Source organism: Sceloporus occidentalis, unplaced genomic scaffold (assembly GCF_023333645.1).
Source record: "Sceloporus occidentalis isolate IW3139 unplaced genomic scaffold, rSceOcc1.0.p SCAF_22, whole genome shotgun sequence".
Classification (NCBI taxonomy): Eukaryota; Metazoa; Chordata; class Lepidosauria; order Squamata; family Phrynosomatidae; genus Sceloporus; species Sceloporus occidentalis.
Genome location: NW_028317002.1, coordinates 12,152,428 through 12,174,161, shown reverse-complemented (window position 1 = coordinate 12,174,161; position 21,734 = coordinate 12,152,428).

The window sequence follows — 21,734 nt, the reverse complement described above, 5'->3', positions numbered from 1 at the left end:
AACTGATAGCAGCCCAAAATGTGAGTCTTGTCCATGACCCCATAAACAATAAAGACTGTTTTATTAATCATGTCAAATAGGATCAAGCTTAATGAGGGCAATAAATAGATGTTTGTGAGAATGAATAGGATTGTGTTAGAATAAATTAGATAGCATGAGGTAAAAACTCACAAATGAAAGCAAAACATATACCGTAAATAAAAACAAAATCTAAAAAAACATGCTAGTTACAACATCTTCCTGTGATGTGATGAAGTTGGAAATTTCGAAATTTCTGTTTATTGCATCAAATATCTGTCTGAAGCGTTGCTCTTAAACAAGGCTCTACAAATATACTAATGTATTATCTGTAAGCTTGTGCTTGTATGGGGAAATACATTATCGATGCATCATATCTTATGCACCATCCCAAACCTCCAATCCTCCAATTTTAACAGGCATCAGTGTGCTTCTAGGAAAAATAATGTAATTTAACCTTGTTGTTACAAAATGTGGAAATGGCACATAGGAATCTGTGTGTGATGTGACATTGTGGTGGCTGAGACCGGCATGTGTACATGATGTGTGTTAACACATTTATATTCTTCTCATGCTTGTGCTTGATTTTTTTTAAACAGGAGAAGCAGTCTGTACTCATCATACATCAGGGGCACATATTCCAACACTGGCTTAACTATTCTTCTGCCACACATGAATGGATTGTCTGCCAAGTAAACCTCTTAGATGGTGATAGGTTACAGTAATGCTAACAGCTCTTCTATTAAATGTTCTGCAGAATATATCTCTTTAAACCTGGTATCTGCCACAGACAAGGATACTGTGTGTCATTATTGCCCACTTTATATAAATATCTTAAACATAACTCCATGAAAGCCGTGTTGCAAGCTCACGGATGCAAGGGGTTTTATCTGCGATGCTCTGCTTCAGTTTTTTCTCGGATGCATTGATGGACTCTTACATCAGAGGCTGTCATGGTAACATGGATGCTGTTGCCATGGAAGCTTTTCTTGGTGGGGTAGGGTTTAGAGCCCCTAATAACAGCAGCCCCTAATAACAGCATCATATCTCCATGATGGATGAAGTAACAACATGTTTTTAGAAAGAGAAAACATTTCAAGGAGGGTAAAGAAGGAAACTAGTTTGATGAAAAATGAATGTGTCAAAGGGGGGGTTAGGGATACTACTGGAGAAAAGAGAGAGAAAGCAAGTTAGAAGAAAAGAATATATGCAGACAGATAGATATAAGGGGAAGGGAGAAAAAAATGGAAAAAAATTATAAAAGGTTAGTGCAAAGGAGGAAGGGAACATATGAAAAGAGGGGTCGGAAGCCGGTCAGGTAGCAGAGGGAGAAAGAGAGAGAGAGAAGGGAGCACTGAGAGTGAAAAAGACATAGAGGAATAAAGAAATACACTGTGCCGATGATGCCTTGGTCCAGGACAGTCACCATAGCAACAGATTCCTCTTTACTCTTCAATGAAATCAACTGTGCAGAATTCCCAGAGCCTAGCAGCAAAACCACTGTATACGTATTATATGTACATTTTATACAGATAAACTAGAAAGATATAGATAGCTAGAGACACAGACATAGATAAACAGACAGACAGATAGGCGAACAAATATTAAAGCTACCTTGATTTTTGAGAAGTCAGGAAAAAATAATCCATAGAGAAGTAAAATATGAGGAAAGCTTGACTAAAAAATAGAAGACAAAGAAGAAACTCTTAATATTCAAGGAGGTTTGTTTACTAATGTCATTGCGACTGAAAATGTATGTCGATACTTAGAAAAACACACATAAAAAAAGACAAGCAGGCTGTGTGCACTATGTACGGAACCTGAGTATGTAAAATAACAATAATAAAAAAAAACACAAAGTAAATACAATCTAATAAAAACTGAGGACTAGATCAAATAGGTAACATTCAATGAGCACATAATGGTAAACATTTAGATGAAAACTTTTTCATACGTCATTTGAAAGTCATCATTTGTATAATTTTTTATCACTTTTATTTTTCATTGGAAACTCACTGTGAACCCAAGCAGCAAGTTGAAACAGACTTCCTCTACTCTCCCTACATAATTTTAAAACATTACCCACACACTTCTAGTGATAGCAGCTGCTTACTGACTTACAGATTCTCTGTAACTCCATCATGGTAGGCCTGGCAAGGGGCCAGGGGGGCAATTACCCCTCGGCAGCTCCCATTCGAACATTCTAGGCCACTTCCAGAAGCCTTTATAATATGTAAACAGACTAATGTATAAATGATTGTTGGTTCTATGCTGCAACATAGTGGAGTACTGACAAATGCATGTGTTTATGAAAGATGATTTGCCTGTATATACACAGAGAAGCTGATAATGTTTGTGTTCTGCTGTGTTGCAGCATGTCTTGAATATGAAGTGTATGTCTAGTCTATGAATAAACTCAACCAAGCCCTTTTTGTGTATTTCAACACAAATGTGTCAGTAAGAAGGTTTTTAGGAAGCATTTACACCATGTCTGGATCCTTATTATGGCATCCCAATTCTAGGCATTTCATATCCCAAATACGTTCCAACCTGCTTTGTTAATAGAACACCTGCCAGGGTTTTCACCCAAGCCGGATAATGCCAGCCTTTCCCTGAGCTCCATTATCGAAAACAAAGCTTCAAAGCAGTCATTTCCAACATGTAGTTCTGTAGCAAGATGTCAGGTCTTTCTAAATGTACAACAGAATATGTCAATCAACTTTCACCTCTCAGCCTTTTGGCTCAGATCAAGTGAGTACCAGCAAGAGAAGGAAAGCTTGGTCTTCTGGCCTTAAGAGTAGGTAGGTTATCGTACCAGGAGGGAATGGGCTACATATCCCAAGTGGGAAGTGCAGCCCCAGAAAATGAAGAATGGGACCCTGCTCTCCACTGGGGCCATACCGCTTTTGGAGTGGTATAATTGTTCACACATTCAAGGAAAGCACACAGTTTAGGGAAAAAACACCACTTTGTGTCTCCTGGCAGCATGTAATAGGTAGGTGATCACATGTTAAGTCTTTTTTTGGTACACGATCATATTCATATTCAATTTATTTGACATTCTGCATGCAAAGCTGTCAGAAATTCTGAGAATCAGGATACTGGTGGCCTATAAGCCTGGTCCGTTGGAGAATGCCCTAGCAAATTTGGGTGTGTTTGCAACTATAGAACAAAGGTTAATTGATAATAATCATTAAGTGGAATGGAAACAAATATGATTAATTTGTTGTACAATGCTATAGGATATTGGATCAGTGATATTTTGGCGTTTGCCATGTCCACTTTAATGTTTTTAAGAAAAATAATATACAAATTTTAAACAGAACCAAGATGGCTTCTTTCTTTTATGCTGGTATTTTCGCTAACCCTTAGCTGGTATAGGGACAGTAACGTTACACAGTGGTGTACGGTCCTTGTGGAGCCCACGTCAGATACTCATAGTAAGTATGCCCCTATATGTATATCCATCCGGTATGTGTGTGTTGAAGGATTTCCCGGGGGATGTATGTACAGCTGTATCCTGCCTCTGAAGCGACAGGATATCCCTCCATCCAGCCTGAGACAGATTCACACTGCCTCTTCCCACCCGCTAACCTCTCACGTCACACACGTGCATTCACCACTGATTTATCTAGGAAAATAAAACCTTACTTCATCAAGTTGTTTGTTTTCGAACATTCAACAGATATCTAAGCACTGCGTAAATTGTTGGCGCTATATAAATAAAAGATAATAATAATATCTGAAAAGTAATGACATGCGTTGGTTTCTGTATATAGTGCACACATGCATCTGTACCCAGTGCATTTTCATCCCAATTTGCTTATCACTTTGCAAAGTTACCTTCCTTAGGACAAAATTTATGACTCAATGAATTATTGTTGCAAAATCTAAGTATTACTTTTTATCAAGAAGATATGCAAAATTCCATCCAGTGTATTTTTAAAGAAACACAAAGCTGTGGGTCTGTAATCTGAGTCTTGATTCTAAAATCTAGGTGTGCTCCTGAATGTCTTCTTCCAGAGGGAGTGTGGTACATGGTGGGCTCTGCTCTTGGCCTGCAATATGCTATCTCTTCATCTCCATCTGGTGGTGACATCGGGAAGTTCACCATGAGAAAATAAATGTTATGACAGCTAATCAAATTGGTTTTATATTAAAAAAAATACTAACCCTATTAATGTAGCTTTATAGACTCTATTAAACTTTAATTAGCCTACTGGTAAAATACTGCCTTGGTTGCAGGTTTAGTTACTTATCTTAAGTAGTTTGAATCACAGGAATTAAAATGTTGATTGTGTTGGGTCCAAGGGGCTCGGTACTGCTAGATGGCTACAGTACAAGGAGTTATTCTGTTCTTTGTGTTGTATACACATGTGGTATATATATGTATACGAATACATGTGGGGTTACCATTTGCTTTGTATTGACGTAATGTGTGTGGGGAGGCCATTTGCTTTTCCTCATACTTGGCAGCACTTAAACCAATACCCTGTCTGTATGTTCGTTTAGTATTGAGATTTATTAGTAATAGTCGCTACTACTAACACAATTTGTAATTTATTGCTTTGTATTACATAGCATTACCTCAATTCTCATGTATTTCTTTACTACATACAGGAAATAGGTAGCTAGTCTTATTTGTTGTAAATAGTTGGTAAGTTTTCTACTTTTTCTTACATTTGAGAATTTTTCTCTGAACAAAAGGACCTCATGGAAATTGTCATTGGAACCCTCTAAGGCTGAGAACTCATGAGTCCCATGAACACTCGATACACCTGACCGGGACCTAGCCCCAAATTCATGGAACTGCTAGGAACCCGCCTACAATTCGAACAGCGTCGCTACGGACACCCTTTGCCCCACCATGTCGCTCTTTTGATGTTAGGATAAGATTCTGGTGGGCAACTGGTGGTTGCAGAGAGGGAGCTCGTTTGGGAACCCTGGTTTTATTACCAATCTTTAGGGACCGGGTTTATCCAGCCACAGCTATGGTACTCTGGCTCGGCTACCGTGCGGACTATTCCCGGGAAATATACATTGAATCATAACATCTTCGGTTCCCGAGCTCTCCTTTGGTACCCCCGGATTGATGACGCTCCCTCGGGATCACCCCAAAATAGTGACTTTTTTGGGTGGGCATTGCTGGCCATAGAACTGTTTGGAGGTGCTGGGCTGTCTGGTAGTTGAAGGGATTAAACCCCTAATCCTATCATGTCTGGTGTATAAATATCTGTGCTGTCCTCAATAAAGAGAGTTCTGTTTTACCTCTTGGGGGGAACATTACAGATTATTAACCCTTGAGCAACTGAGCATTCACGGCAAGGAAGAGTTCTACTCAGTCCGAGTACGAGTCTCCGTCACAGAAATATTTTAGTCAAAGCTGGGAGAGGTCCAGAAAATTAGGGGTTACGTTCAAAGTTTCAAAAATGGGCTTATTACCAAAGCAACCAATGGTATGATCCAATCAGAAGGACCATTCGACTGGTTGCTATGGCGATAAGGCTACAAACAAGAAACCATAGTGCAGAACCATACAAATCCCAAAAATGCTTTTGGTATACCTTATGTATTCAAGTTATTATATTGAGAATATTAAACATTTTTGGAGCATGCAAAACATATTTACACGGTTAAACTCCCCAGGGAACAGCATCAGTTTGAGGAATACATTCTAGAGGGTGGCAGTTGATCCACATATTTCACTGGTCATGATCTGACAACATGTGACAGCAGCAACTTTTTATTAAAAAAAACCCCAAACATATTGAGTCTATGTATAACCACTTTATGTTTGGCACCAGAACTGCTTTTTTACATCTAGAGCACAACTGTGGTGCTCAACTTTCAAAAACAGGAAGTGTAAAATTACCAATGTTCTATATTTTTTAAGTATATTTTTTGAGTTTTTTCTTTTCGGATGATATATATATATATATATAAAATGAAAACATGCTAACACTTTAAAATCAAAAGGTCATAAACACCCAAACAAATGCATCCTCTGCCTTTGAAGAGAAGAGTTATAAAATGGTGAGAATCTTGTTATTCCCATGAATGTTTACAGAGCCTTCTCTGGCCATTTGACTACTATTTGCTTAAGTAAGTTTTAGCAAAATGTGCTAAACCAAATAGTTTTATGAGATTTGTTATTTTTCTTCTACGAAATAGAACTTTTTGTCAGTTTGCCTCAATTACTGCTTAAATTATATGTGTCTCTCAATAAACATGTTGGAAAGTTGCATGGTTAACTTCAGGAGTTAATTAAGTTTATCTATTTTTCTGTTTCACAGTGCTGTGAGTATTTGCCCTTTCCCGGTAAATTCTGTTTTTGCATGTATGTAACACTTAAATGTTTCAGATTATCAAACTAATTTAATATTAGTCAAAAATAACTTGAGGAACACAGAATGCAGTTTTTCAATCATGAATTCATGTATAGAAGGAAAAAAGCTATCCAACCCTACCTGATTCTATGTGAAAAAGTAATTGCTCCATTTGTTACTAAACATCAATTAAAAAGCACTGGCAAAGAAAAGTAGGCTAAAAGGTCTCAAAAAGCAGCACATGATGCCACAATGTAAAGAAATTCAAGAACCGATAAGAGACAAAATCATTAAAAAGTCTGGAAATTAATTTTTAACGCTCTGAGAGTCCTGTGAACCAAGGTGAGAGCCATTATCTACAAATGGAGGAAACTTGAAGTAGAGGTCAACCTTCCTAGGAGTGGCCGGCCTACCAAATTTCCTCCATAACCGCATGGTCGACTCATCCAGGAAGTAGCAAAAGAACCCAGATTAAAATGTAAACAAATTGCAACCAATCAGTCAGATATACATTCCCCATCCTGTAGGGCAGCATTTTATCTGGGCTGGCAGCATCAATACTCGGGGGGGCAGCTGGGGCCATTACATAAATCAATACTAAAGGGGCAGACTGGGGGCATAAATACACATAGTGTTGGTTTTGGGCGATACACAAGGGGGCAAAAGCACAAAAGGAGTGTCAACGACAAAGTAGTGTGGAAAAAACTTTTTAGTTTTTTTATTGTTGTAGCTTAGGCCGTCCAGATGTGGATGTCGGTGTGGTAGAGCCTGTCCTGGTGTGTATTTTTGGGCGTCAGTGTGGCAGAGCCTGTCCTGGTTTGTGTGTCAGTGTGGCAGAGCCTGTCATGGTGCATGTGTTTGGGTGTCGGTGTGGCAGAGCCTCTCCTGGCGTGTGTTTGGGTGTCGGTGTGGCAGAGCCTGTCCCGGTGTGCGTGTTAGGGTGTCGTTGTAGCAGAGCCTGTCTCGGTGTGTGTGTTTGAGTGTCAGTGGGGCAAAGCCTGTCCTGGTGTGTATGATTGGGTGTCGTTGTGGCAGAGACTGTCCCGGTGTGTGTTTTTTGCCATCTGTTTCCTGGCACTTAACTTACTGTAGGAATAAATTGAACTATTTAATTTTTACTTATCCAGACATAAAACGCCCTCCTGAATTTGTAGTAACTTCAGAGGACAAACCTTTCTAAGCCCAGAAATCAGTGAGTGGAAAAGTAAAGGTTTTTTGTTTGTTGCTTCAGGTGTCCTGTGTATAAAGGCTTTCTTTTAGTGTACTGATGTACTCCCAATCCCATCACATTACATCAATATGCGTTAGGAAAAGATGGGCATGGCTGCTGGGCTGATTTGATGGCTCAATGGGCCACTTGACAAGATTTGCCCCCCAGGCCTTAGGCTGCCAGCCCTCCCCTGCCGTTGACTGATGAGTCAATAGTGAAACTTTTTGGAAGACATAGTTCACTTTATATCTGACACAAAGCTTACACAACATTCCATAATAAGAACATCATACCAGCAGTAAAACACGTGGTGGTTGTGTTTGCTGCTCCAGGACCTGGGGACTTGCCGTAGTTGATGGAACCATGAACTCTGCTCTCTACCAGAAAATCCTGAAAGAGTATGACCTAAAGCTCAAGAGTAGGTTTTGGAGTGGCCTAGTCAAAGTCCAAACTTGAATCTGATTGAAATGCTGTGGCAGTTCATGCTCGAAAACCTTCCAAGAAGAGTGGGACCAAAAAAAGAAACAGTGCACACAAGTTGTAAAGATGGCGGGGAGCAATTACTTTTTCAAGTAGGTTATATAGGTTATATATGTTTTGATTAACTCTTACCTTTAATACATGAACTGATCATTTAAAAGCATTATGTGGTTACTTACTTGCATTACTTGCATTTTGTGGTTACTTATGGTTTTAAAGAAAATGGCATTCCCAGAGGATTTTATTCAGTGTATTAACGTTTTATATAAATTGTCTAATGGCTTTTTAACTCAGAAAGTCTCTCTTAAATCCAGGGCGGAACAGGGATGCCCGCTTTCACCCCTTCTTTTTGTCTGTGCCATTGAACCCCTTTTAGCCCTTCTACGAAAGGATAAGTTTATCCAGGGCGTCTCCATCCCGGGGGTGGGGCTGGGGTACAGGTGAAGGCTCTGGGCTACATGGATGATGTTAGTGTGTATTGTACAACCCCAGAGTCCTTGAAAAGAGCTATGCGAACAACTGAGTATTTTACATGTGCCTCTGGTTTTTTGTTGAATCTTAACAAATTTGACTGTTTCACTATTGGCGATTGGGATGGAAGTCAAACACCTTCTGTCGAGACCCAAAGTAACAGTATTAAAATACTGGGAGTGGTTTTTGATTATGCAAATAATGGCAAGAGATCATGGGATATTGTTTTGGAAAAATTTAACTGCAAAATAGAATTATGGCAAACCCGAAAGCTGACAATGGAAGGGAGAATTTTATTTATCAAGGCAATACTCTTACCAATAATGATGTATTTAGGAGTGGTATTTCCCCCTTCTGACTTGTACGCAAAGAAACGAATGCGTGTTTGTTTTATGTTTTTCTGGAACTTCAGAAGTGAGAAACTTAAAAGAGAGAAAGCGTGCAAACAAAACACAAATGGTGGTAAGGGGATGCCTGATGTGAAGCATATTTTATATATAAAGTCTTTTACTACCTGTTTTAAAAATTTTTACAAAGAATGTATTTTTGCTTATTTTTTACGCTACGCGGCTGGTCATATTTTTAGGAAATATAACTTTTACTCGCTGTCTCTTAACTCTCCTGTGCTTTTAAATCCACCAAAGCAGTATGTCTTTTTAGAGGAAACAAATACAATACTGCTGTTATATTATCAAAGACAACTCTGAGAGAGATCTTACATGGCAGGGAGCGCACGAATGTTTGCCTGCTAGGCAACTTCAGCACAGGACAGGTTTTGGTGCCACCGCTGAGTGCCCCAGAGATCAGTGTACCCAAGATGAGACAGTGTTACATATATTTTGGAACTGCTTTTATGCACAGGACATATGGGAAAAGACAGGCTATACAGTTGTTTGATATGGCCTTTTTACCTGTACCACAGCCAGTGGCGTCGCTACAGGGGGGCAAGGGGGGGCAATTGCCCCCCCTAGGATATTCCTTGCCCCCCCTGTTGCCCCCCCCGCCGAATTTGGAGCCACCCAGGACAGTCCCCTTGACTGCTAACGACGGCATGGTGCCGTCGCTAGCAGTCCCAGTCAGGTGCTAACGACAGCACCATGCCGTCGCTAGCACTATCTTACCTTGATGGAGGTCTGTGGACCCCCATCACCAACTACCCCGGCGATCTGCCCCTCACACTGAAGGGCATCACCGGGGCCACCCGATCCGGCCGGTGACGGCACGCGCAATGACGCGATGACGTCACCGCGCAACTTTATTAATAACTGACAATTGTCAGTTAAAGTGGTATGGGGGCATGCTGCTTAGATGCCTGTATCTCAGGCATCTAAGCAGCTACAGACCCCCAACATATACCTTGTAAAAAAAAAAAATTAAAAAATATTACGTTAAAAAAAAATGTAAAAAAAATGATTTAAACATAAAGTAGTTAAACTTTAAAAAAAAAAAAAGTTTAAGTATTCTAGCTAAATGATCACTGTGGTAGCCAATGTTACCACAGCGATCATATAGCTATAAAAAGTCACATTTCCTTTTTAAAAATGGCCGATACTAATTTTTAATCCCATGATCCCTTTGATCATATGGTTAAATTAAGCCAACGGTAGAGGGAGGCAATTTTTGAAATCCTGATGAACTGCAAATATTATTAAAATCAGCCATTTAGCCTGTGTGGTACGTGAGTAACCATATCATCCCTGGAGCTCCTTGCATTTTTACTGCAAAACTTATTTTTGCTGTAAAAGTGATTTTTTTTTTTCTCCCTTTACCATCATTTCTTTGGGATTGTAAGGGGAAAGAATGGTGTGTGTGCTTCTGCGAGTGAATGGAGATATGAAAGGTGTGTGAATGATCAGTAATTAGGGTTGAAGCCTTGAGGTGGCATTACTGCTCATGTAGGAAGTTAAATTATGGCACAAAAATTACACATTTGCAAGAACTACACCCCTTGGCGCATCAAATGAGGGGCTGTATGTGTTTCTAGTACAAACCTGGAGTGCGCTAGACACAAATGAACATGTCGCTATGGTTAGAAAAAAACATATTTTCTAGCCAAAGCGACATATTCCATCATTATTTGTGCACTCAACTTTTGTCCTCGAAATACATGTAGCCCCTCATTTCAAGCTCCAAGGGGCGTAGTTTCTTAAAATGGATGAATTGTCTGAATGAGGGAGAGCATGAGTTAATGTGTGGATGAATTGTCTGAATGAGGGAGAGCATGAGTTAATGTGTTTGTGTGTATAATAGATGTATAATTGTGGAAGGGCAAAGATGGCACTAGCAGGATGTTTGAGCCTTGGGGACCGAGATGGCACAGGCCGGGTGTATATGGGACAAAGATGGCAAATCGTATGTGGGTGCTGGCCAGGTTCTATGTGGACAGTGTGGACGTCAGGGCTTGCTTTGGGGTGTGCAACCTGTGATCTATGCCTGTAATTTAGGGGGTTTTAAATATACCTTTAATGCTGTGTTTTTATGTGCATTCCAATTGATCTGTACCTGCAAAGCTGGGTTTGTGTGTTCTTCTGTAGATCCATATCTGCTATGCGATGTTTCCATACATTATTTATGTATACCTGCAAATACAGGGTTTGTATGTCTTGTTCAGTTGATTAATACCTGCAATGCTGTTTCCATGTATTTATTTGATCTATACCTGCGATGCTACGTTTCATATATTATTATTGTATACCTGCAAAAACAGGATTTGTATGTCTGATTCTATTTATTTGATATATACTTTCAGTGCTGACATCACAAGTGAATTTCAATTGATCTATACATGCAAAGCTGGGTTTGTGTGTTAATGTGTTGATCTATACCTGCTATCAGCAGCAGGGTCTAATATTTATATATATATATTTATATATATATCGGCAGCAGGAACTAATATTAATATATACCAGCAACTTGGGCTAATATTAATATATATGGGCAGCAGCAGCATCTAATATTGATATATATATCGGCAGCAGGGTCTAATATTAACAAAACTGCCAGTTCAGCTGTAATGTTGAAATCATGTTTCAATCATAGTCTTTACTTCAAAGAGATAAGTACTCATTATGTAGTTAAAAATGCACGTCTAACGCATATGTGCGATGGGGCCATCACATAAATCAATAATAAAGGGAGAGGCTTGCTGGGGGCATTAATACAAATAGTGGTGGCTGCAGGTGATTATACAAGCGTGTGGGGGCACCACATTAATCTATACTAAAAGGGTGCTGGCTGGGACATCAATAAACAAGGGGCAAAAACACTAAGGGGGTACAAACGACAATGCATTGTGAAAAATCCATCCTGATGTAGATGTCTGTGACGTAGATTTCTGTCCTGCTATTTGTGTGTTTTTGGTTATCAGTGTAGCAGAGCCTGTCCTGGGGGGTGTGTGTGTATAGGTGTTGGTATGGCAGAGCCTGTCCTGGTGTGTGTTTGGGTGTTGGTGTGGCAGAGCCTGTCCTGGTGTGTGTGTTCGGGTGTCAGTGTGGCAGAGCCTGTCCTGGTGTGTGTGTGTGTTTGGATGTGGGTGTGGCAGAGCCTGTCCTGGGGTATGTGTTTGGGTGTCCGTGTAGTAGAGCCTGTTCTGTGTGTGTGTTTGGGTGTCGGTGTGGCAGAGCCTGTCCTGGTGTGTGTGTTTGGGTGTCGGTGTGGCAGAGCCTGTACCGGGTGTGAGCCTGTCCTGGTGTGTGTGTGTGTGTGTGTGTTTGGGTGTTGGTGTGGCAGAGCCTGTCCTGGTGTGTGTGTCTGGGTGTCGGTGTGACAGAGCCTGTGTTGGTGTGTGTGTTTGGTCATCTGTTTCCTGGCACTTAACTTACAATAGAAATTATTTAATTTATACTTATCCAGAGATAAAATGCCCTCCTGAAGTTGTAGTGACTTCAGGGGACACAATGTTCAAGGCCCTGAAATCATTTAGTGCAAAAGTTAAGGTATTGTGTTATTTACTCTATAATATTTATTTCAAGGATTAGTCGTACTAAATTGTGGCTTCAGGCTTCCCATGTTGAATGATCAAGTATTATGTTAGTCCAATAACAAAAGTATAATTCCATAGCACATTACTTTTGGCAATATATATATATATATATATATATATATATATATATATATATATATATATATATATATATATATATATATATATGTTTTTTTCAGTGGTATGATTTAATGGTGGAAAATATTAATGCCCCCCCCCAGTTTGACTGTGGTATCTTGTGTGCCCCCCCATATATTGTTTCTAGAGTCGCTGCTGTCTAGATGCAAATTCTTGTTCTTGGGTTGAACATTGGCTTAGTGATAGAGTACAGAGAGTTGACATAAATGGTGCATTTTCAAGCTGGACAAAAGTAGTAAGTGGTGTTCCTCCAGCAATCACAGTCCCATCATGCCTAGGTTCCAGTAAATGCTGTAACCTAGGCATGATGGGACTGTGATGCTGTAACCTAGGCATGATGGGACTGTGATTGCTGTTAGCAATCACACTCCTATCATGCCAAGTCAGCCAGTACATGCTGGTACACGGTGGCTGTAAGTGATGTGCAGACCCCATACTGCTGGCAGCATCAATACACAAGGGGGGCAGCTAGCTATGTTTCAGCATGTACTGGCTGACTTGGCATGATAGGAGTGTGATTGCTAACATCAATCACAGTCCAATCATGCCTAGGTTCCAGCACTTACACATCCATTCTATCACACACACACTCATTCATTCATATACTCATTCATTCACAGATTCATTCCCTCAATCACGCATACTTATTCAAACACCCTCCCCACCCCCTTACCTGCACTGCAGCTCCTCGATGCCGCTCACAGTCTTCAGCAGAGGGCGCGGCCTCCCTCTGCGTTCTCTGGTACTGCACAGAGGATGTGATGTAATGTCACGTGAACTCTGCTGGGTTCCGGTTCCTCTGTGCAGTACAGAAGACCCTCCCACAGGTAAGTAGCAGGGCTCGAGGTGCGGACCGCGTAAGATCGGTTGCCCTGGCTGCCGATCTTACGCGGGGCCGCACCTCGAGGTCTCGCGGGCCACATTTGCGGCGTTTCTATTGGGGGGGTTCCTACGGCCCTGGGGGGGATTTCTTAATTATCGGTCCCCCCCGCATGAGTTACTGGGGGGGATCTGTCCCCCCCGTCCCCCCCCCGTCCCCCCCGGTTCCTACGCCCATGCACCTATGCTAAAGAAGGATATTATAGCACTGGAAAAAGTGCAGAGGAGGGCTACAAAATTAATTCAAGGAATGGAACACTTTAGTTATGAAGAAAGGTTAATTAATTTAACTCTCTTTAGTTTAGAAAACAGTGCCTCAGAGGGGATATGATTATATAAATATATATTCGGGGCCAATACAAACCATTGTGTGAAAATCTATTCATAAACAGGACTATGCATAGGACACGTGGTCACACATTTAGTCACGGAAAATCAAGTCGTTAGCGACAATTGACGTGCCAGGACCGGCACGTCTTTAAACGGGTGCAGAAAGCGATCTATTTTCGCTTTCTGCACCTAAACGGCGTTGCTGTAATGCCTCAACCTCGAGGCATTCAGCAACGCCATCTCTGGCCCCTCCCCGGGGCGTCAACATCTGCCATACTTTGTATGGCGGCGGACGCCCGTTTTAAAAGCGTTTAGGAGGCGATCAACGAGGGGTTTTTGCCTTCTTTTGGATCAACAGCAAGAAATAAACAGATATGGGAACGGCTGAACTTGATAGACGCATGTCTTTTTTCTAACTTTGTAACTATGTAACAATCTGTCACATGACATTTACGTTCCCAGCAAATAATCTCGGTGGCATGCTTTTGCAGAGTTATTAACGTTGCATGTAGTTCTAAGTGTAATTTTGTATTGGTCTGAAGGGAAACAATATAATGCTCTGCCCACATTGCATAATGTAGTTATGGCAGCTATGAATAACTACACATTGTATTAAATTCCTTATTACTAATAAATTATTACAGATTGGTATGTATGTGTGTGTGTATATAAAATATCTGTATGTGTATCCATGAGTGTATAATATATGTGTATATGTATATATATGTAACGGGTTTTTGGGTTTGCTTCCCGAACAACAGAGTGGGCTTATGAAGGAAAATAGGGATGCATTACCCAGAGAGGAACCTGTTATATCTCAGGAGCCTTTCCCTTTGGAGGAACATCTTCAAAAGCTCCCTACAGAAGTAGAAGCCGAAGACAACATTATGTCAGAGATGACAAACAGAGACATGGAGGGAAATATCCCAGCGTTGTCACGGGAAGTAGCTGAAGCTATAGCACAGCTGAAGCCAATACCTGTGAGGTTCCGTCCAGCCCCAACTCCGTTCCTGGATCCAGAGACGAGGAAGTATCTTGAAAGGCACCTGCACGAGAAGCTGATTCACAGGTACTCGAGGCTGCCGCTTCTGGTTCAGGACTCTATAAATGCAGCTGCCTTGCTCGTTGAAATGCCAGAAACATGTTCTGTCGACATAGAACTAATCAACCCCAAGGATGAAGCTCTACGGGAGAGACTGGAGACTTTCTTTCAACTAAAACTTTTACAGCAGAGTGGGAAGGAATTTAGGCATATATCATCGACATGCAAACCTGCTATATCTCGGCAGCCAGATCTCCCTGTGGAGCCCTCAACCAGCGCAGACAGTGGGGTGGTTCTCAAACAACCGAGTGGGCTTCGGGTGAAAAATAGGGATACGTTACCCAGAGAGGAACCTGTTATATCTCAGGAGCCTTCCCCTGTGGAGGAACATCTTCAGAAAGAAAGCTCAGCGAGCTCAGACAGCGGTGAATCTTCAAGCAAGACTTCACAGGCAGAACTATTGACATCTTCCCCGTCTTCTCAAACCTGTGACTCGTCACCCACCCTGACATCCACACTCCTGTTGCACATTTGGCTCATCAAGTACTGATCGTTCAGAGGAAGATGGATCTTGAGAACAGAAGGATGAAAAATATCTATCCTGTGCATGTTTCATTTTGGTTGTTGTATTCTGCTGAGAGGCTGTTCCAGTCATCCACTCAGTAATCCAGAACCATCCAAAGCACATAAAGTATGGCAGTTTTTCTGGATTTTCTGCCACTATTTACACTGCTATGTCAATAAACTGTAAATAGCATTTAATATTCTGTTATGTGTGTTTCTAGTGCAGCGGAGAACTGCTGCCATACCCAATAGCTGTCCCTTTTCCTACCCTGCTCCAGGCACTCGCCCTCTGTCTCTTCAGACATCCGAGACACTTCAAGTGCTTGTCTCAATTTGTCGCCTCACTCCGTCATCATCCTCAGTTTCGCTTTGTCCTTCACTGTGCCGCACCTCTTTTTTCTTTCCACGTGTAGTTCACGTATAGATAAAATAAACTAATGGAAACACAGCACAGCAGGTATAGATCCAATGAATAACAAATAGAAACCTTGTGTTTGAAGGAATTAATAAATAACACGTGAAACAGATTTTATGCAGGTATAGATCAACTGAAAAATCACAAGAAAACTCAGCATTGATTGTTTAGATCCAATAAATAATGCATGGTAACTAGACTTGTGCATTCGTATTTGGGGCGAACATGAAAACGAACACGAAGAGTGCGTTTTCGTTGTTCAGCCCGAATACCGAAGAAACGAACCAGGATTTTAAAAGTCTGGACGAGCGACTCTATTGGTCGCCAGCAGGGGCTCACCTGCCATCAACCAATGAAGGTTTACTTCATTGGTTGATGGCAGGGAATGCCCCTGCCGGCGACCAATAGAGTCGCTCGTACGGACCTTTAAAATCCTGGCGCCAAAGCTGCAGCCTAGTGTATACCACGTTAACCCAGTATTAACCCCTTCTACAATAAACAGCAAAAAATGAAGAAGAAGAAGAAAAAAAAAACCACGATGAATGTACACGAATATTCGCCCGAACCGAGCACAATAACGGGCGAATATTCGTGTAATACGAAGATTTTTCCCCCCACAAAGACGAACATGAAGAGTTGGCCGGCGCCCAAGTCTAATGGTAACCCTAAATTGCAGACATACATCACACGTCACACACCCCAAAGGCCAGCCCTGGCATCCGGATTACATCCAAAGGACCTGCCCAGAAACCAGATTGGACGCATAGGACTTGCCATCTTTATCCCAACAGCCTGCTTGTGCTATCTTTGGCCCAAACAACCTTTCTGGGCTATCTTTGCCACAAACAGCCTCCCTGTTTTACCTTTGCCCCAAACAGCCTAACTATGTCATCTTTGCCCCATACAGCCTCCATGTGCCATTTTCCCCCCCAAGCAGTCCCCACGTGCCATGCTTGCCACAAACAACCTGCCTGTGTCATATTTGCTCCAGTGAATATAATATAAGAAAATAATATAAGTGAAAAATGAGAGAAAGGGTGTAAGCAAGAGAAAAGTGAAAGACAGAAGTGTGTGTGTCTGTGTGTGTTTATAGTATTTGTGGGAGGGGTATTTATATAACCCTCTCTTTCAGGGAGTTTCGTTAGCGCTGGGTGTCTCGTTAGAGCTTACAGGCTCTTTCGTTCACAATGCAAGGCCATCTCGTTTACACTTCCAGGGCATCTTGTTGCTCACGTTAGTGGATTTCGCTGCACCTCATCTAGTCTCTCGTCTCCCTGGGCATCCCTCTCTGTGCTCCCTTACATTCTCACTCAGCATCCGCCTCCGTCTTTAGACTGGGTAAGAATTTTCATTTCTTATTCATCTGCTTTCTCTACACAGGCAGCAGCTGTGCAGGGAGGGAAGGGGTCTTGTTTAGACAAAGCTGCTTAGCAGCTCTACTCGTTTCATGGGCAGGAAAGGAGAGGTCTTGTTTAGACTGAGCTGTTCAGCAGCTCTTCTCCTTTTATGTGCAGGGAGGGAGGGGGTTTATTTAGAAAAAGCTGCAGGCGATCTACTCGTTTCACGTGCAGGTAGAGATGGGGTCTTGCTTAGAGAGAGCTGTTCAGCAGGTCTGCTCGTTTCATCTGCAGGGTGGGAGGGTGGCTCATTTTATACTCGTTTTATATGCAGTAAGGGCTAATTTTCTAATTTTTATTATGCAGAGAGGGGGCTTTAACAAAAAAACATTCTTCCATACATTTGTTCTACCTTTTGCCACACTGTGCGAATAACTTCTCTTTTATCACCCAGGGGAACCAGGAACCCTCTCCCTCTCTTCTCATTATATCTAAGTCTCCCTCCCTTCTCCCTATCTATCCTTCTCACTATCTACCCCTCTCCCCCCCTGCACTTACCTGCAGCCAGATCTCCCTGTGGAGCCCTCAACCAGCGCAGACAGTGGGGTGGTTCTCAAACAACCGAGTGGGCTTCGGATGGAAAATAGGGATGCGTTACCCAGAGAAGAACCTGTTATATCTCAGGAGCCTTCCCCTGTGGAGGAACATCTTCAGAAAGAAAGCTCAGCGAGCTCAGACAGCGGTGAATCTTCAAGCAAGACTTCACAGGCAGAACTATTGACATCTTCCCCGTCTTCTCAAACCTGTGACTCGTCACCCACCCTGACATCCACACTCCTGTTTGGTCTGAAGAACACCATGATGATGATGTTCAACTGCTGTTGCACATTTGGCTCATCAAGTACTGATCGTTCAGAGGAAGATGGATCTTGAGAACAGACGGATGAAAAATATCTATCCTGTGCATGTTTCATTTTGGTTGTTGTATTCTGCTGAGAGGCTTTGACGTTCACTTACCTGCTAGAGGTCCTGTGGTGAGAGCCGAGGCCTCTGTCTCTTTACTCTGCCGCAGTGCGCGCTGCTTCACTGCTGAGCGCCGGTATATGACGCCATATTCCGGCGCTCAGCATGAACTGCCAGCACCGTGCCTGAGCTAGAGGCCTCGCGGAGGAGACTGAGGGGCGCCGAGCGGTTGTTGAAAACTTCATGAGCTACCGCTCGGCACCCCTCTCTCTCCTCCGCGTCAGAAAAAAAAAGGACGGCGTTTCAATTCCGGGACAGTGCATTGTCCCGAAATGAGGCTGCTGGGACATGGGACTTAAAGTCCCATTGTGGGCAATCTGGGACATGTGGTCACCCTAGTACCTGATCTAGGCTTCATCAAGGTCTTGGACTGTAGACCTCGCTGGGTTAGATGACCAAAAGTATGTGGACACAAGAGTTTGTTGAGCTTTTATAGAGCTCCTACCTAGTGCATTATGCTGTGCACAGGCACCATTGTGTTTTAACTCTGAATGTCTAAGACTTATACAGCCACAATACTGGGTAGCCTAGAGCTCAATGATGCAGGGTCTAGCAGATTCTGTGGCCCTCACTCTTTGTCCCACCATCCAGGAAGGAAATGTTGGTGAGTATGGTAGCTTTTGCACCTTATGGGCAAAAGGAAACATTACAAATCCGTATCATGTGAAAACGCACCTCATAATCGCAACACTAAAGAATGAGAACTGCCAAAGTATCTGAAGCAAAATAAACATTTCAACACGTCATTTATTAAAATGTACAATGACTGCTACAGCCAGTTGGTGTGTGGCTTGTGAGGCATCCTCATTCATCCTTCCTTCTTGTTTACAGTGAGATGTCTCAGATCCAGTGCTTGGCTGCTCATGGAAAGGTACATATCAACGAGGACATGGACTACAGTCAAACAGTGACATCCTGGGGACCTCCCCAGAGGCCTGCAGGCACAGGATGAAAAATGTAGTTATTTTAGTGCTTGGCTTGTCAATCCTACCACTCTGTCTTATTTTGTAAAACTTTAATATACATTTTCCCTTTGACAACATTTACATATATATAATGCACTCAGTGGTTGTACACACCCACCTTGTATACCGTATTGGCTCGGATATAGGCCGCCCCCGTTTATAGGCCGCACCCTAAAAGTTTGGTGCTTTTTTAAAGAAAAAGTTTTTTTCTTTAAAAAAGCACCAAAAAAACCATGCTGCCACTCTGTCTCCCCCCCCGAGATATGCTGCCACTGTCCTCCCTCCCCGAGATATGCTACCACTGTCCTCCTCCCGCCCCCAAGATATGCTGCCACTGTCCTCCTCCCCCCGATATATGCTACCACTGTCCTCCCCCCCCCGAGATATGCTGCCACTGTCCTCCTCCCCCCCCGAGATATTCTGCCACTGTCCTCCTCTGCCCCCCCCCGACTTACCGGAGCAGACTGGATGTGCCGGCACCGGAAGTTGTATACGCGTATTGCGTAGATGTCCCCCGCCGGCCCCGCAAGACACCCGGGAGTCTGCTCCGGTAAGTCGGGGGGGGGGGGCAGAGGTAAAACGCATCGTGCGGACGGTCCGCACGATGCGCTTAGACAACCTCCCGTGCCGGCACCCCCCCCCCGTGGGAAGTGCTGGCAGGGGAGGCTGTCTCAGCGTATCGGGGAGTAGGATGCAGGGACCTGCCCGGCGCTAGACCCCGAATATATTCGAATATTCGAGCCAATACGGTAAATAATAAAACCAAATTATCATGATGAATTAAACATTGTGGATATGGGTATATGGTACAAGGTCGCAAGGAAACGCATTAAACCATAGGATATTTTTGGTCCTCTGTATGTAGAATTGAAGCTTATTTAATTTTTTCCTATGGAACTAAATGAGTTTTTCCTTCTCAAAAACTCAACCTAATTTCTACTCGGTATGGAATACAAATGAATATACTCCTCTGAGTAAATAAGAAACTTGAAACCCCCCCCCCAGTTGACTTTTTTCTTCATGTATGATGATTATCTCCCCAGTATAGATACCAGAAAATCATAGTCTGGTGAACATTTTGTCATTATTTTTAACATTAAGTCATCATCTGAATTCTGGTGACTTTGGAGTTTCCCTTTGACATTTTGTACATCTTGTAAGCTTTTTGCTGATATCAGCTGAACCCTAGACACTACAACTCATTAATGTATGGTTACACATTAAACTTACACTGTTTTGACCATATTACTAGATTTTTTATGGAATAAAATCATATTTTTTGCATTCTGACACTGCTGTTTTTTTATTTGATGGCTTCTAAATTTTTCTTTTCAATAAAAGATAAGGCAAATTGGTATATCAATACTTTTTATTGGGCCAACACAAGAGATGTAATCTTCCATAGTTTTTTTTTAATGCACCATGAAGGGCCAGTCTTGGTTAATGTCCAGGGTAGCCAAAAGGCAGCTTATTAGTTCATACATTACTAGACCTTTTTGTGATGATATGCCACTCTGCCCCCAGAAATGCCTTATAACCCCTATATGAGACTCTGCCTCCCTGATATGTCACTTTGCTGCCAGATATGACTTATACTCCCTATATGCTACTCTGCCTCCCAGATTTGCCTCTTCACCCCCTATATGCCACTCTGCATCCAGAAATTCCTTATACCCCTCAGCTTCTCCCCATGCTTCAGATTCCTTGCTGTGTAGTGGGGGCAGCCGGTAGAGGTCTGCACAATGTGCACAGGCAACCTCCGTTGCTGCTGCGGGCATTTCCGCCGGGGCTTCTATGAGCACCGGAAGGTCATGTGACGCCGGCGCTCCGTCATAGAAGCCCCCGCAAAAGTGCCGGAAGCAGCGGAGGTTGTCTGCGTGCATCGCACAGACCTCCACCGGCTGCCAGAGAGGAAGATCCAGGTCTCTTGCAGCGCTGGATCTTAGTCTTGTGGTCAGACCTCTATTTGAGGTCTGATTAGAAGGTGACCTTGAATATGACGATGGTTATTTTTCACAGCATTTGCTCTGAAAAAAACCTTGTCTTATAATCGAGCAAATGCGGTATTCCACCCACTGACAGGTGCCATGATAACAAGATTATCAATGTTATTCACTTTACCTGTCAGTGGTCATAATCAATGTTCCATCTAATTTTTCTTAGTTGGCGTGCGCAGAAAATTTCTCTTGTGCAAAAAAGTTTCACAGAGCAAACATTTTTTTCTTTTTTTGGGAAAAACTGTTGTGCGCACAATTTTTGGACATGTGCGCTCTCTAAAAAAGCTATGTGCGCACGCACAAGCGCACAGCTTAGAGGGAACACTGTTCATAATGCTGATCGGTGTATATATATACATATATACCTGGGACTGGCCAAGCATGCAGAAATATGTTTAACAGGAAACTGATAAAATAACAAATACATAAATAAATAAATAAACAAATAACATTACATGTTTTAAAGTCCTACGCTGCGATCAGAGAACACTTAAAGGTTGATAGCTGTCTCTAGAATGGGGGAAACCAGGGAAATTATGCCATGCCCTTTGAGGCCC